The sequence below is a fragment of the Coturnix japonica genome, chromosome 1 (assembly GCF_001577835.2).
Source record: "Coturnix japonica isolate 7356 chromosome 1, Coturnix japonica 2.1, whole genome shotgun sequence".
In the NCBI taxonomy this organism is placed as follows: Eukaryota; Metazoa; Chordata; class Aves; order Galliformes; family Phasianidae; genus Coturnix; species Coturnix japonica.
In genome coordinates, this window is record NC_029516.1 from 15,669,338 (window position 1) to 15,684,470 (window position 15,133).

Below are 15,133 nucleotides of genomic sequence, written 5' to 3' on the forward strand. Positions count from 1 at the left end.
ATTAATTATTGATGAGAACATCTTTTGTAGAGAGATTCTTAAGTGGAGGGTAAGACTCATCAGGATTAAAAGATGCTCAGTAGGATATCTACTTCTCTATCATATGCAAAAACAGTTAGCATTCTTTGCTCCTCAAATAGGCATTCTCCTTGAATTCTGTGATAAACTATTTATCATATCTTTCAGATTATGTTTACACCGAATGACACAAGTGCTGTTTTCTGAGTAAAGATTCTGTTAAGCTACAGCACTCAAAGTATTCAGCATCACTTTCAGAAACCGTTTGAGGTCATGGGGCCTAGAACTCATTCAGCTTTATTCATTCTGACATTCTTTTCATAATTTCTGATGTATATAGCCTGTGGTCATTATGGAGGTGAGTATTTTCTAACAGAGAGGTCAAGAGTATGTATTTTAAATGCTTTTCAGTAGTTTTGATGGGGTCATTAAAGCACAAACATTAATGGAAACATGTCTTTGCACCTTAGAAGGTGCAAAGAGGAATATAGGCTTTCTTGAGCAGAAAAATGCCTTACTCAAATCCTCTAGTTCAGTGTGTTTGTGTATACTGCTCCCTCATCTTTCTGTAACAATAGTATAAAGGACTCAAAATCAAAGTTAGAATTGGGAGTTTTCATTTTTTCTGAATGTTACTTTGCATTCAGCAGCATCTGTCTGGGGACTAATATTTCTGGGGACCACTGGGTTTTTGTGCTGTCCAGACTTCTAAAGAGGGAATTTATCTGAAATCAGCTATTCTGCTCTTACTCTATGCAGACTTTTTCCAGCTGATACAGAATCAAAGAAAGGCTTGGTTTACTTCTATGAGTAGACTTTTCATTTAATAAGGAAGTGACTGATCTGCTGCTATTTATACCTGTGGGAGACAGTTCCCACAGGTGTTATCCTGCTTAGCTACTGGAAGCTACAGTTCCTAGTGAAGAAAAGTGGGCAGTTATCCATGATCTTTGTAGCCTATTCAGGTTCATCAGTATTCACTACATTAAGGCATCTGAACATGGCATGCAGGGAGTAATGGATTGAACCCTTAGACTTTATAGATAGACCTAATTAAAAATAGTTACTGATGAGGTAGGTAGGACGCTTGTGTTCTATTTTCCTGTTAGTGTGGGAGTTTGAAATCTACCTCATCTCTGGTATTTTGTTAAGGCAAGGGAGAACAAGCACTAAATCTTTTCTATATTAGATTTACCACCATGTAACCAGAAGCATTGCAAACAGAAGGGAAAACATAATGCCTCAACCTAGCACAGAGGATGTTCTTTTGAAGCTATCCTTTCAAAAAGTAGGGAGAAATTGCTTGAGTATTTCTTTACATATCATCTCATTAAAAATGGACTTGAATCTGTGAACAGGTTGACATCATTGCACCATGAGACGTCCACCGAAGAAGTACTAATCAGAGCTTGCAGATTCACACAATTCAGCTAAGTGCTTGCCTGATATAATTTGTAATAAAATTTAATAACTATCGTTCTATCAGCCATACTACTTCCAAAAATTGCACCTAAATCTCTCAGTCCTCTTATCTCTTGCTATGATTCAAAGTGTTACGGAAATATACTCCTTATTTCCTCTTAATGAATCCCAGTGAACACCTTTATTTTCAGTTTCTAGGTGATAGTTATAAAACTTAAGGACTTAGACAAGAATTCAGTTTAACTTTCTTGTTTTGAGATTGAAACAGTGCTTTCCCCTAAATCACTAAGTGGATGTGTTCTGACATTGTTTTCACTTTAGGATGCTGTATGTTATATTTTCTTCCTTAGCACGATATCTGTTACAGAGGTGTCTGGGAAATAAGCCAGTTATGATGGTCTGAAGAGAATCTATAGGACTGCAGAATAGGTTAAAAAAAAAAAAAAAAAAAAAAAAAAGTGTAATTATTTAAATATATGAATGTTTCCCAAATTGGTACAGCAAATGGCAAATGACAGATTTTGATGAATTTTGGCACTAAGAATTAGGCTTTAATTTAAAATGTATTTATCCCTTTGTTGACATTAATACAGATCTCAATCTGTAGCTGCTGAGTTGACTTTCCTCATGATCCACGTCTTCTTTATTTTTATTTTTGTTTTCAGATTTTAATGTTGTTTGGGTATTTTTGTCCTTTCAGACATCTGTAAATCTCATCTGTGAGCAGAGCATTTGCTAGGAAATATAAGATCACTTTCAGATCATCCTTTGATGGCGAAGTGCACGGTTGCAGTTTATATGTATTTGGCCATGGGTGTCTTTTCTGTCTTTGAGAAGGATGACCTCTGGCAATAGGGATTTATTTATTTAATTAAATATTTTCATCTGGAGTCAACCCAAAGGATTCCAGATGTCAGAGCTCTGACTTCTCACAGTGCCAGATTTCAAATGAGAGGTCTCTTGAACAGTTTATGTATTGAATATGCAGATACTCTACCACTTATAGAACACTAGTACAATCAAATATTAACATAAATGCATCTTAAAATGGAAAATCACTGTGTCCTGTTTATTGTTGATTGAGACATTTTGATTTTTGAAAGCAGTATGAAAAATATATAGGGTTAATTAGGGATACTTATCAGAGTGCATTTAAAGTCTTTAGCCTACATATCCCGCAAGAAAGTAAGCTCTACTTGCCTCTTCTTTTAGGTAACTGTACAAGTGTGGAGTTTTTAGATGGGAACAAAGAATCAGAAATAAAATTGAACATTCTTTTCCCAATTGATAAATCAAGGAACAATCAGATCTATAACTAATAGTACTTGTTAAAAATTGAAACTCTTACTTATTTTTGACATTGAAATATTTCAACATTTTAATTCTTGGAATTCAAAGGAACTTTTTACTTTATCACATTTTTCTCATTTTCACTACTCTTTTGAGATTATTTTATGGCACATCAGTAGCATTTAAAAACAATGTAGCATTTGGACCATATGGTCTCTGAGGGTCCCCTCCAACTGAACTGTTCTGTTCCATTGTGAGTTTTTTATCTACTGGTGTGCTATAATAAGATTTATTGATCAAATCCATTTTTAGGTATACATTTTATTTTGTGGTTGTCTTATTTTTGAATCCTAATGCTACTTAACACCGATTAAATCATCTAGATCAAAGAGTCTTCTGTTTGTACTGTAATGAGAAGAGGCTAAGCATCAAATGTACTAATTAGAAAAGCAGCTGTTTTGCTGTTAATATCTTTGCTTGAAATAGGCTTTTCTAGGAAGATAAAAAGCTCATCTGATCTTTAGAAGTTGCATATAAGACAGCTGTATATTAAATACAAAACAACACTAAATAAAAAGCATTTATCTGGATAAAGGTGTCATGTGCACCCTCAGTAAGTTTGCACATGACACCAAACTGGGCAGGTGTCTTGTTCTGTAAGTGTAGGAAGGCTCTGCAGAGGGATCTGGATAGGCTGGATTGATGGGCCACAACCAGTCTCATGACACTCAGCAAGGCTGAGTACTTGGTGCTGCACTTGAGTCATAATTCCTGGAGAAGAATGTCTGGAAAGCTGCCTAACAGAAAGTGACCTAGGGGCACTGGTCAACAGCCAGATGAACGTGAGCAAGCAGTGTACCCAGGTGGCCATGAGGGCCAGTGGTATTCCAGCCTGTGTCAGAATTAGTGTGTCCAGCAGAATTAGGGATGTGGCTGTTCACCTGTATGCAGCACCAGTGTATGTGCCTGAGTTACAGTGTTCAGCTTTGGGCCCTTCTCTACAGGAAGGAGGTTGAGTTGCTGGAACACGTTCAGAGAGAAGCAATGAAACTGGTGAAGGAACTAGGAAAGAAAATGTATGAAGAGCAGCAGAGAGAACTGGGGCTGTTTTATTTGGAGAAAAAGGAGGCTGAGGGGAGACTTTGTCAGCCTCTACAGCCGTCTTAAAGTAGGTTTCATTGAGGTGGTGGCTGGTCTCTTTTCTTCATAAAGTAGATAGATGGTCAGATATTAGAGTGATCTACCCAGGGAAGTAGTGAAGTCCCATCTCTGGAAGTATTTAAGTCAGTATGGTTTAGTGATGGAACTCAGATGACCTGGTTAATGGACTTAGATGTTTCTACCATTCAATGCTTATTAAAATATTAAGTTAATAATTAGTGACATCCAGATTAATTTCTTTATTTTAAGAACTTTCCAGTTATATTAACTGAGAAACTAGTTTTACATTTTTACATATGCCTGGCACCTATCAAGTCCAGTGACTGCAAAAACCTTCTGAAAGGTTTTAATCACAGGGTGTAGAGGAAAGTCACAGGTGAACCTTACAGTGAGATGTGAATTCTGTCAGTTTTATGATTGCACCCTGCATAGCTGTATTTCAGCAGCATATTCCTTCACGCAGTGTCATTCCTAAAGTGGTCCTTGCGTATCTTACAGATTCTGTGGATCACACCCACATTCTCTCCTACACACAGCAGATTTTCACTTCTACTTAAAAATAAATAAATAAATAAATAAATAAATAAATAGATAGATAGATATATAAAATATAATTTGCTTCTTTTCTCCATTTCTATTTAATTAGTGAAAAAGGGCCAATATCAGACAAACACAAACTATTCCTTGTTAATTAACCCTGATATAGTGACATCTCCAAGAAACTCGTAGCCTCAATCAAACATAGTCTGGGGAGAGCATGCAGACCTCTCACTGACAGTAGAAACTCAAACCAAATGATATCATTTGTGCATTAGTCCTGTACCAAATGACATGCAATTCCTGACCTCAAAGGAAAGACTGATCCTTACTTATTCCATCTGATATTTATGAAATGTTGCCTAGCATGTCTGGCAGAGTCAGTAATACGTTTTCCTCTTTTTCTGTTTTGTGTCTTGTTTCTATAGCATCTGAGTTTTGTGTGATTTCTCATAAAACATTCTCAAGTTTCACCCACACAGGCCATCTGGACTGTAGTTAATATTTTAGGACCTATCCCCTTAACTTTGATGTACTTTCTTGTAACTGCTAAAACATGGTGATATCTCTTCCTTCTGTCTTGAGAACCTCCCCCTCACAAACGCAGACATATCAGAGGAACCTAGGGCTCAGTACTGACAGCAGCTGAAGTCTTTCAAAATATCTTGTAGTTTATTTTTTTTTTCAAATCTGAGAAAATATATTATGAGAAAAAGAAATCTCTGCACAGAAAATATTTTACCATAACAACAGGAGTAAAGCCCTAAAGTATGAAATATAGTACATAAAAATAAGTTTCATGTTATTGGGTTTCAGAGCCTATTAGTTGCATTAGGTAATACCATGATGAACAGCAAAGTCTACCATGCTGCATTTGACTGATGACATTGTCAGTACTGTATCTTGGTCCCTATCTTCACCCGAAGCTTGTTTTCTTCTTGTATTCATTGAATGGCATCTCAGTAACTGTTTTATGAACGAGTAAGGTTCATTCTACTCCTACAGAGTAGGAATGTTTTGTGAGGACCATAAGGTGGTGTATTTTCCTCTGATTTAACCCTGAAATATATCTTAAATAACTCAGTCACTTTTGCAATATTTTTGAGTCTGATATTATTTATTTTGTTTATAACATGAATTTTATTTATAACATGAAAACAAACTTGAAAGATAACAGTCAGAGAAATGTTTCTAGGAAACAGACAGTTCTCATAACTCTTGTAATGATATGTGCATAGTATAGTAAGATACTTATCAGCGATCTCATCCTCCTGAAGTTCTGGGATTGTGTAATCACTGCAGTTGTATTTTTCTTTTAATGATGGAGCCACACAAATTTTTCAGTTTTTTCACATAGCCTTAGCTAGCTCGCTTTTCAAGCACAGGAACTGATCTTAAGATCAAAATCTTAACCCTCTTCCTTGCCATCTGTGTCACTTAGCCCTGACTAAATGCTCATTCATGATCAGGCCTAGTCAGCATGGGTTTATGAATGGTAGATCCTGTCTGACAAACCTGATTTCATTCTATGACAAGTTGACCCGCTTAGTGGATGAGGGTAAGGCGATGTGGTCTACCTGGACTTCAGTAAGGCCTTTGACATTGTCCCCCATAGCATTCTCTGCCCTTGGTCTGATGGGTGTACTCTCCGCTGGGTGAAGCACTGGCTGGATGGGAGGGCCCAAAGAGTTGTGGTTAATGGAGTTGAATCCAGTTGGCAGCTGGTCATGAGCAGCATCCCTCAGGGCTCAGTGCTGGGGCTGCTTCTGTTTAACATCTTCACTGATGATCTTGGTGAGGGGGTTGAGTGCACCCTCAGTAAGTTTGCAGATAACACCAGTTTGGGAGGGAGTGTTGATCTTCCAGAGGGAAGAAGGGCACTACAGAGGGACCTGGATAGACTGGATCAATGGGCCAAGGTTAACAGCATGAGTTTCAATAGGGCCAAGTGTTGGGTCCTGCATTTTGGTCACAACAACCCCAGGCAACCCTACAGGCTTGGGGAAGTGTGGCTGGAAAGCTGCCTGATGGAAAGGGACTTTGGTGTGCTGATGGACAGCCAGCTGAATATAAGCCAGCAGTGTGCCCACATGGCTAAGAAGGCCAATGGCATCCTGGCTTGTATCAAGAATGGTGTGGTGAGAAGGACTAGGGAAGTCATCCTGCCCCTGTACTTGGCATTGGTGAGGCCTCACCTCTAGTACTGTGTTCAGTTTTGAGCACCTCAGTACAAAAAGGACTTGGAGGTACTGGAGCAGGTCCAGAGAAGGGCAATGAGGCTTGAAGAGGGCTTGGAAAATCAGCCCTATGAGAAGAGGCTGAGGGAGCTGGGGCTGTTTAGTTTGGGGAAAAGGAGGCTGAGGAGAGACCTTATTGCTCTCTTTCAGTATCTGAAAGGTGCTTACAGTGAGAGTGGGGTAAGTCTCTTTGGACTAGTGACAGGTGACAGGACGAGTGGAAATGGCCTCAAGTTCCACAAAGGTAAGTTTAAGTTGGATGTTAGGAAACACTTCTTTACAGAAAGGGTAGTTAAACACTGGAATAGGCTCCCCAGGGAGGTGGTTGTTTCACTGTCCCTGGATGTGTTTAAGAGTCATTTGGATGTGGTGCTCTGAGATATGATTTAGCTGAGGGTTGTTAGAGTTAGGGTTCTATGGTTAAGGTGAAGTTGGGCTTGATGATCTTTGAGGTCTTTTCCAACCTGGGTAATTCTATGATTCTATAAGGCTTGGGCAGCAATGCATGTGAACTTACACATGGTTCCAGTGGGTAATTCATGGCCAAAATGAGGCCAACAGTGTCGCAAAGAGGAGCTGTCTGGTATATCTACAATTTGATAAAAGAGTAAGAGCAGAATTTATTTCCCTGACCTTGTGTATCCAGGGCATCCAACAAATTCCATGATTCTAATATACCTTCAGGAACATGCATGTAGGATACAAAGACTTTTGAAGCAGTATTTGGAGATCAAGGAAGGTGTCTGAAGTTTTCTCAAAGGCTCCAGGTGTCTGTGTTTAGACAGAACTGAACTGTAGATTTTGTTGACCCTTCCTGAGATAAAACTTAATCATCACACACATATATACACATTTAGATCTCATAATCTCTGAATGTAACTCAAAAAGAATGTAATAGTGGAGACCTGAAGGGTTGTAGTGAAAGAGACACTGGATTAGGAATCACTAAAATCCGATTAAAAGAGGTTACTATGAGGTAGGGGATTCTCCCCACTACTATTAGTGGCAAGTGAAACTTGGTAAGATGACAATATTGTCCCTTGTTTGTCAAGAAAAGATCAAATTTGTTTCTTCTCCTGAGCTTCAAAAGTTGTATTGTGGCCACTGCTGTATAGTTCTGTCTTTTGTGTATATGAAATTCATTGTAAATAACAGCAAATTCTTTGACATTTGCCACAGTTTATTTTTCCTCTTTTGTTGTTTGTTTTCAGTCTGCTGCAGAAATCTGATCACCACAGCACTGCTTGCCAAAATATCATAGAAACAGGGAAGGGAGGGTAATAGTGATTTTGCCAAATAATTCAGATCCAATATACTGTACACTGTACAGATCTGTCTGCCTAGAAGGTGACACGCTGCTTTGCATTTGAACTACTGTACTGCATACATCTCTAGTCTTTGTTTAAATATTTTTGAATTGTAAATCATAATATAACACTGTAAAGCATTCAGGTGTTTGCTTGTCACTAAAGAGTTAAAAATATTTTAATTGGCTAGACTGGGATACTGGATACTGGGATACTGATCCATAAATTCTGCACCTCATCCTTCTTGCAAGCTTTCTTAAAGTAATGCAAAATTGAAAACTGGAGGTTGAGCATAAATGTACAAAAAGATATTTTAGATGTCATTATGAGACTATATCATACACACACACACACACACACACAGAGCATTTTCTGAAAGGTAATACTGGGGGACTTGAAATTCTACAGTATGGGGTATATTAATAAAATCATAGAGTCAAAGAAATGTAGGATAGTTTGGGTTGAATTAAAGTTGTTGTTTAATAGAGGATTAACATACAATGCTTTATGCAAAATTAAATTAAATTAAATTAAATCCTGTCCTCCTTTTGTTGAAAAACAGCCACCCTCAAAAAAATCTTGAAGAGAAGATTTGGTTCATTACTATATTTTCCACTGTCTTTTCTTCATGTTCGTGTCAGAGCAAAGAAATTTCTGCAGAAACTTGCTTCTAATCTGATAAAAGACATGAATATAAACTTTTTAAGGAATATACTTCTGATAAAGAACTTCTGTGTTTCTGTGAAATGGGGCTGTGCCAGGAAAAGGTTTTTTCATCTTTTACAATGTCTCTTTACAGTCCGAAGCTAAATCTTGTAAATCTGTTAACCACATTTAACAGTCTGGGGAATTTTTGTTTTTGAACTGAGTGTAGAATCAGAATACATGCTTGTGTTGTTTTGCATATGTATATAAGAAGATTGTCTTACAACAAATCTGTTTTTGGAAACATTTACCTTCAGAAAATGTGCCCTTCTTTGCAGTGATCATAAGGACTAAGAACAGTGGTGGGCTTTATTCTAGTTCAGTGTCCACATGCATTTGAACTTTGTTGAAAACTCTGCCAGTTTTCCTGTCTTTGCCATAACTAAATGTTAATCCTACAGAAGAAATAAATAAATAAATAAAAATTATATATATATATATATATATATATATATATATGTTCAATAATGCAATGCGTATTGTTTTGTTTTAAAACAAAGCTATACAAAAATTGAAATTTCTCCCACATTCTTTACCCCACCTATATACACATATCCCTCCACTCAGTGCCCACAGTTTTCCACTTCCTAATTTCACCTACTTATGACAGCAAAGCAGAGCAACTTTAAATACTGGGATTTCTTTCCCATACAAGATGTATTTGTAAGTATTGCTTGTTAAAAGTCATCTACTTTGCTGCATTGTTTTTTGGAATTATGTGAAACATGAATGCTTTCTTAAGCAATAAATTGTCAGAATACATAAAGCAGACACAGCATTCCACTGGTGAATGCTGACTATTCGGCTTCTCCACTAACAGTTGAAATTTCTACTTGCTCATGCTTTGTAAGTAAGAATTCTTGTTTAATGGATGAAATATCCAATATTTCATCTAAAAGCATATTGCTTTTTTGATGTATATAATTCATTGAAATTTAACTATTTTTACAATCAGTCTCAGGAAATCACTGTCCCAATTTTATTTAAAACTCACATCACCCTATCCATGAAAGAAAGATTATAGTTCTGTTGTTGTAATAAAAGTTTTATTTTGTGGAAGATCATTATTTCAATAGATTTTTATTAGCACACGGAAATAGTAAAGGCATTTTGTCACAAGAAAGTTAAATGTAATTAAGTTTATGTCTCTGTTAAGATATGTTAATAAGCTGTACACTCTCAATATAGGCATACATAGGTATGAATATTCAGAATTTAATACCCATTAAATTTACTGCATTGTAATTAATTCCTAGATACATTGGTGATTTAGTCTGAATCTGTCTTCCAGCATGGAGAAAATCCTCAGGAATGGAATATCCATGTTATTATTTCACTATCCTCAGTAAGGCCCCTGGCTATTCTTATATACTCTCACTCAAGTTAATATTGCAGTTGCTTTTATTTGCAGAGTCAAAGGGAGCCAGAGAAGTCATTTTTCAAGCTTACAACTCCATGCCAGTTACAAATTTTAGTTTTCTCTGCTACTCAGCTTCATATGATTCATAGAGGTTGCACCATTTTAAAAAGTAAGAAGACTTCAGATATAATTGGGTTATTGCTCAAAGCCTTAAGTTAGGGATATTTTAAGAGTGTAGTTCCTTAGTTCAGAAGACAATGAAAATAAACTATTTTGTATTGTTACTCCTTACAAGATGTGTGATCCTCTTTACCCATATTGTTTCATAAAGCTGGCTTTGGACTTCATAGGTGACAGAATATGACCTGCCCTGTTCTGTTCTCTGTAGTAGACCTAAATGCTTGTAAAGACAAAGATCTTCTACACTCCACCCCTTGCATTCAACGTCTTTGAATATACCCGGTGTAGATATTCCTGCTATGGTCCTTTTGCTAGTTTCATTGCTTTTCCTTGGTCTGTGTTTAGATGCTGTAAAGCAAGCTTTCACTATAATATGTGAATAGGCTTGGGCTCTTAAACACAGGTGATCTACATGATCCAAAGCCAAATGTATTTCAGTTCTAGCATTTCATTCATTGTAAGGATTACCTGATCAGAAGGAGAGTCCCAGGGCCTTCACTAGTATTGGTTAGAGGTAATTCAGCAGGAGGAAGGATATATGATATCACCTAGCACATTGCAAGATCTAATAAGTTCAAAGAATATAATGTATGAAAAACAAACAAACAAAAACAAAAAAACAAACAAAACAGGTGGTTTTGTTTGTTTGTTTGTTTGTTTTTTAACAGAAGAAGAAATAAAAAATCAAGATGATAGTCCTGATAGATGGTCAGAAGAAGCTGAGAATATAGGTCTGGGAGTGATATTTAAGGAAGTCACACATTTTGGTAGTAGTTCTGAACAAAATATTAATACTAAAAAATTGTTACCGGGAAATAAAAAATAAAATCTTATTTGCAAATAATAAATACTCCTTCCTGCATCTGATTTGAATAGTAGAAAGGGGAAACAACAGCAACAACCAAGCCATCAACAAATAATGGGTCATAAAGAAAACGCATGTTCTCCTAAAAGATAATAGTTGCATTTTGTTCTCTGTAATCCATGAATGCTACTTTGTTGGAATTTAATTACACAGCATGAATACACTGTGATGCGCTACTCTGCTTTTTATAAACATACATCCACAAGTAGACACTAGATTTGATGAATCTTAAGCTTAGTTCTGTGGATATTACAGTTTCAGCTCTTGAAGATGTCCTTTTCATGGCTAGTTCGGTGTCGAAGAATGAAATATTACTAAGTAAAGTAGCTCCATGCATCTTTCCCTTATTTCTAATAATCACAGTCTCTTTAAAGTTAGATTAACTTGTCTTTTCCTGAAGGCTAAATCTTTCAGTTTGAATGTATGAACTGCATGGAAAAAGCAGGAGGATAGGAGAAAATTTGAATAATCTTTTTAGAGGGGCTATGGGAATTCTCAACAAATTCAACAGGTCATTTCTACTGCTAGGATCATTGACAGAAATTTACATTTTTATATCTGTGAAGCATGTGGTATCTTGCAAAGCTGGATAAGGTTTCCTTGGGCATTTTAATGATTCTATATATCTATTTCTGCATTATACATGGTTAGTTATTCAGGGACCTAGAACAGATAGCTGCAGAAGCAGAGGGGAAAGACTGTTTATTGGACTTGTAGTCAGTGGGTAAAATGTTTGGAACTGTTTTCTACCACAAGCAGATTAGTGAGACAGACTGACCAAGCCTACATCCATCTTTGTGAATGTTTTTTGTATTTATTTTTTTAAAAAAAATCATATGAAAATACAAGCAAAAATCAAACCATACCAAAACAAAACAAAATCACATGACCATTTACACTAGTGGGGGCTCTAACAGCATCTTAAGACTCACAGAGGCATTTTTACCACTCTAGTTGAAAGAGTAAAATACACAGTTCAGACAGGTAGTTCAACTGTTAGACAGCACTAAAATGTCTAAAATGATCAATTACATTGTAGGCATCCAGAGAATTTCCAGAAATCAGTGCTGGAAACATGTTAGATTGTTCAGAGTTGTCATCCCAGTCTGCAAAGGTAACTTCAACCGTCATGTCATAGCACTTGGCTACTGTACCAAAAATAACAACTTTGATTCACTCTGACTTTCATTTTTATTCTAAAAATACAGAGTGGAAATCAGATGAATCTACTAGAGCTTTACCAGGCTTGACAATGAATTGTTGGTATTTATATGAATTCCATTTAAAGCAAAAGGTCAGGTCACACATTCTTGAAATTCAGTTCTGACTGAAAGTATTTGACAGCTACAGTAAGCCTCGCTGTTTTCTGGTTTGTGATCAGAAATGCAAATACTTTAATTCAAAATTTGATCCAGATGCTATACTATAAAAAGACATAGGTTTTTGTTTGTTTGTTTGTTTGTTTTGCTTGTTTGTTTTTGTTGCTGTCTTTTTTGTTGTTTCCCCCCCAGTGGAAAGCCTATGTAAGTCAACAGTATACCATATATCCCCATATTCTTAAGCGGACTTGCATAATGTGTTTCCTCTGTCCTTGACCATAGGTATCAAATACTAAGCTCTTCTATTTCCTGTGTCACTAGGGCACAGATAGAGATAGACTATCCCCTGTTATACACCCTCTGGAGCAAGACAAATCAGGTGGACTGTTATAATTGTTCTAATAAGACAAACATTCTCAGAACACATTCAAGCCCTCCCAGAACAGTAATAATATATATATGTTCATAAGAAATTCATTTTCTCTTATACTTTGGATTCTCTATTAGTGTGATATAAATGACTTTTCCTCCTAGGCACACTTTCCCTCCTGTGAATCACAATGGAGCTTGGGCTTTTGTCACACAATCAATGTGCAGTAGCATTTTAATCTCTGGTATTAGATGCCTGTTCAACATCTTGAAGCCCAACAAGCTCAAGAGTTCTCAAAGATGTTTTCAACTTACAACTAAAATATTGGATGCATTTCTGGACTAATCGTTTTAAGATAACTTTTAATTTGCTTCCGTTCTGAAGTCAGCTGTTTTTAAATGCCAGTATCATATGTTTTGGAATAATCCTGAACCCAATAGAAGATTTCCACTTACTGTTATGGAAAAGTACCATTTGGGTACTTTGATCCTTTAATCCTTTGGATCAGACAAAGAGTTTTTATGTGGCATTAAATGAAATTAACTTCATATCACTTCAGACTTCCTTTTAAAATAAATTAGTTTTGGTATAACATGTACAGCAGTGAACAGTTACAAAACACAAATACATATAAGAAAAAAAACAAAGTGCAACAGTACATCACTTCCATAAGTTGTTGAGAGATATTAAATAAATGTACTGGGGCAGGTGGTAGAGCAGCAGTTCATCCTGAAAAGCTTATGAAAGTATTACCAAAGGAAAAGAACAGTATTTGAATGTTTGCATGTAACTGTTTTATTCTGTTTTGTCTGTTATATCAAGTTACCCATTCTGTTGACAGTTTTCTAATGTTATGCCAAAAATGGCATAACATTGTTGGAGCTGTGTGGTATTTCAGAATTTACTGTTCACATCTGGGAATCTTACCATGATGGTGAAATACCCTTGACAAACACATTTAGTCACTCATCATTTGCCATTTACTGCAGTGCCTTGATGGATCAGTGCCTGGAAGCCACTGTACATCTCTTCAGCCTTGTGCTAAGAGAAAGCACTGCAGTAGCTTTTCTGCAAGAAGTTTTGAACTCTTGCTTGGGTATATGGAAGGGAGATAATGAAATACATGAGAGGGGAAACTTTCCCATTTTCCCTTACAGTTATCAGCTGAGATAGAAAAATGATTTCTATTGAGAAAAACAGATGGTGGGTTTTGAGTGTTGAATGTGAGATGAGCTGTGTTAGCAATCAACTTCTTGGTTCATATGTGTTGAGTGCCAGTTTGTCCAGTGAACCATGAAGCAAAGGTGATCTCAGCAACAAATCAGGAAAACAACAACAACAACAACAACAACAACAAAATGAATGAAAAAACATTGTTCAGAGAAAGTGACACAAAGGAAGGTTCTCCCCCACTGCAGTGCAGTGGGTGGCATCAGAACCTCTGTCTCCTTCAAAAAGAAGCAGAACCTACTGTCTGAAGCACTTCTGGAGAATTTCCAATTTCACTGAAGTCAGCAAGAAGGAAAATTGTGCAAAGATGCCTGAAACTAACATGATTCATTTAGTAGAGATGGACAAAACCAAAACTTTTCACTAGGTAATTGTTACCGACGCTCTCTTTAATTTACTGTTGCTTCAAGTTCCCTAAGTAAAAGCCAAAAAAAAATTTAAAAAGAGAGAGAGAGCGAAAAAGAAACTACATTGACAAATCCTGCCAAAGCTTTCAAACATTTCTGTGTATATTGTTATTGGATTTATAATTTGTATTGCAATCTGTGTTGGTCCAGTTAATACTGTAGAAATTACTAACAAATAGTCATAGAGATAGCAGTTTTTCTCTAGAACTACATTTCAGAAATGTGGTACTTCTTGTGATTTGAATTGTTAGTGTAAATAGCAAATAACTCCTTTTTACAGTCATTTTGGGTATCTCTTTTCGGTCTTTACCTGAGCTGTCTGTATTTCAGGGGAGTGGTTAACACATTTGCCATGAGAAATGAAAGGGAAAAAAAAAAAACAAAAACAGGAGATGGGAGGGTAATTGTGCATTCCACCCCTCTTCTGCGGTCTCCTAATGCTCTCTTATACCTACTCTCTTCCTTTCATCTGCTGCTCCTATTACCTATCTTTCTTCTTTATCATGCTTTCATTAATAAATGATGTTTAAACTTCCCTTGCTAACTTATGCCTTTCTCTTTCCCCCTTTTTTTCCATCCCTTCTCATCAACGTCCAAAGTTGTAAATTCACTTCCTGTTCTCTAATCTGTTACTCTTCTTGTAGCCATTTTATTTCAGTTCTGCTCCCTGCCCTGCCTCGGAGTTTTTTAAATACAAAATTCTTTCTCCTCTTTCTTTTAAGGTG

The 15,133-nt window shown here is 36.5% G+C and overlaps 1 protein-coding gene across 8 annotated transcripts in view; it reads left to right on the plus strand.

Moving 5' to 3' along the window:
* The window catches only part of TAFA5 (TAFA chemokine like family member 5), a 426,646-nt gene that overhangs the window by 391,681 nt on the left and 19,832 nt on the right, over window positions 1-15,133 (plus strand). The window lies entirely within an intron of this gene.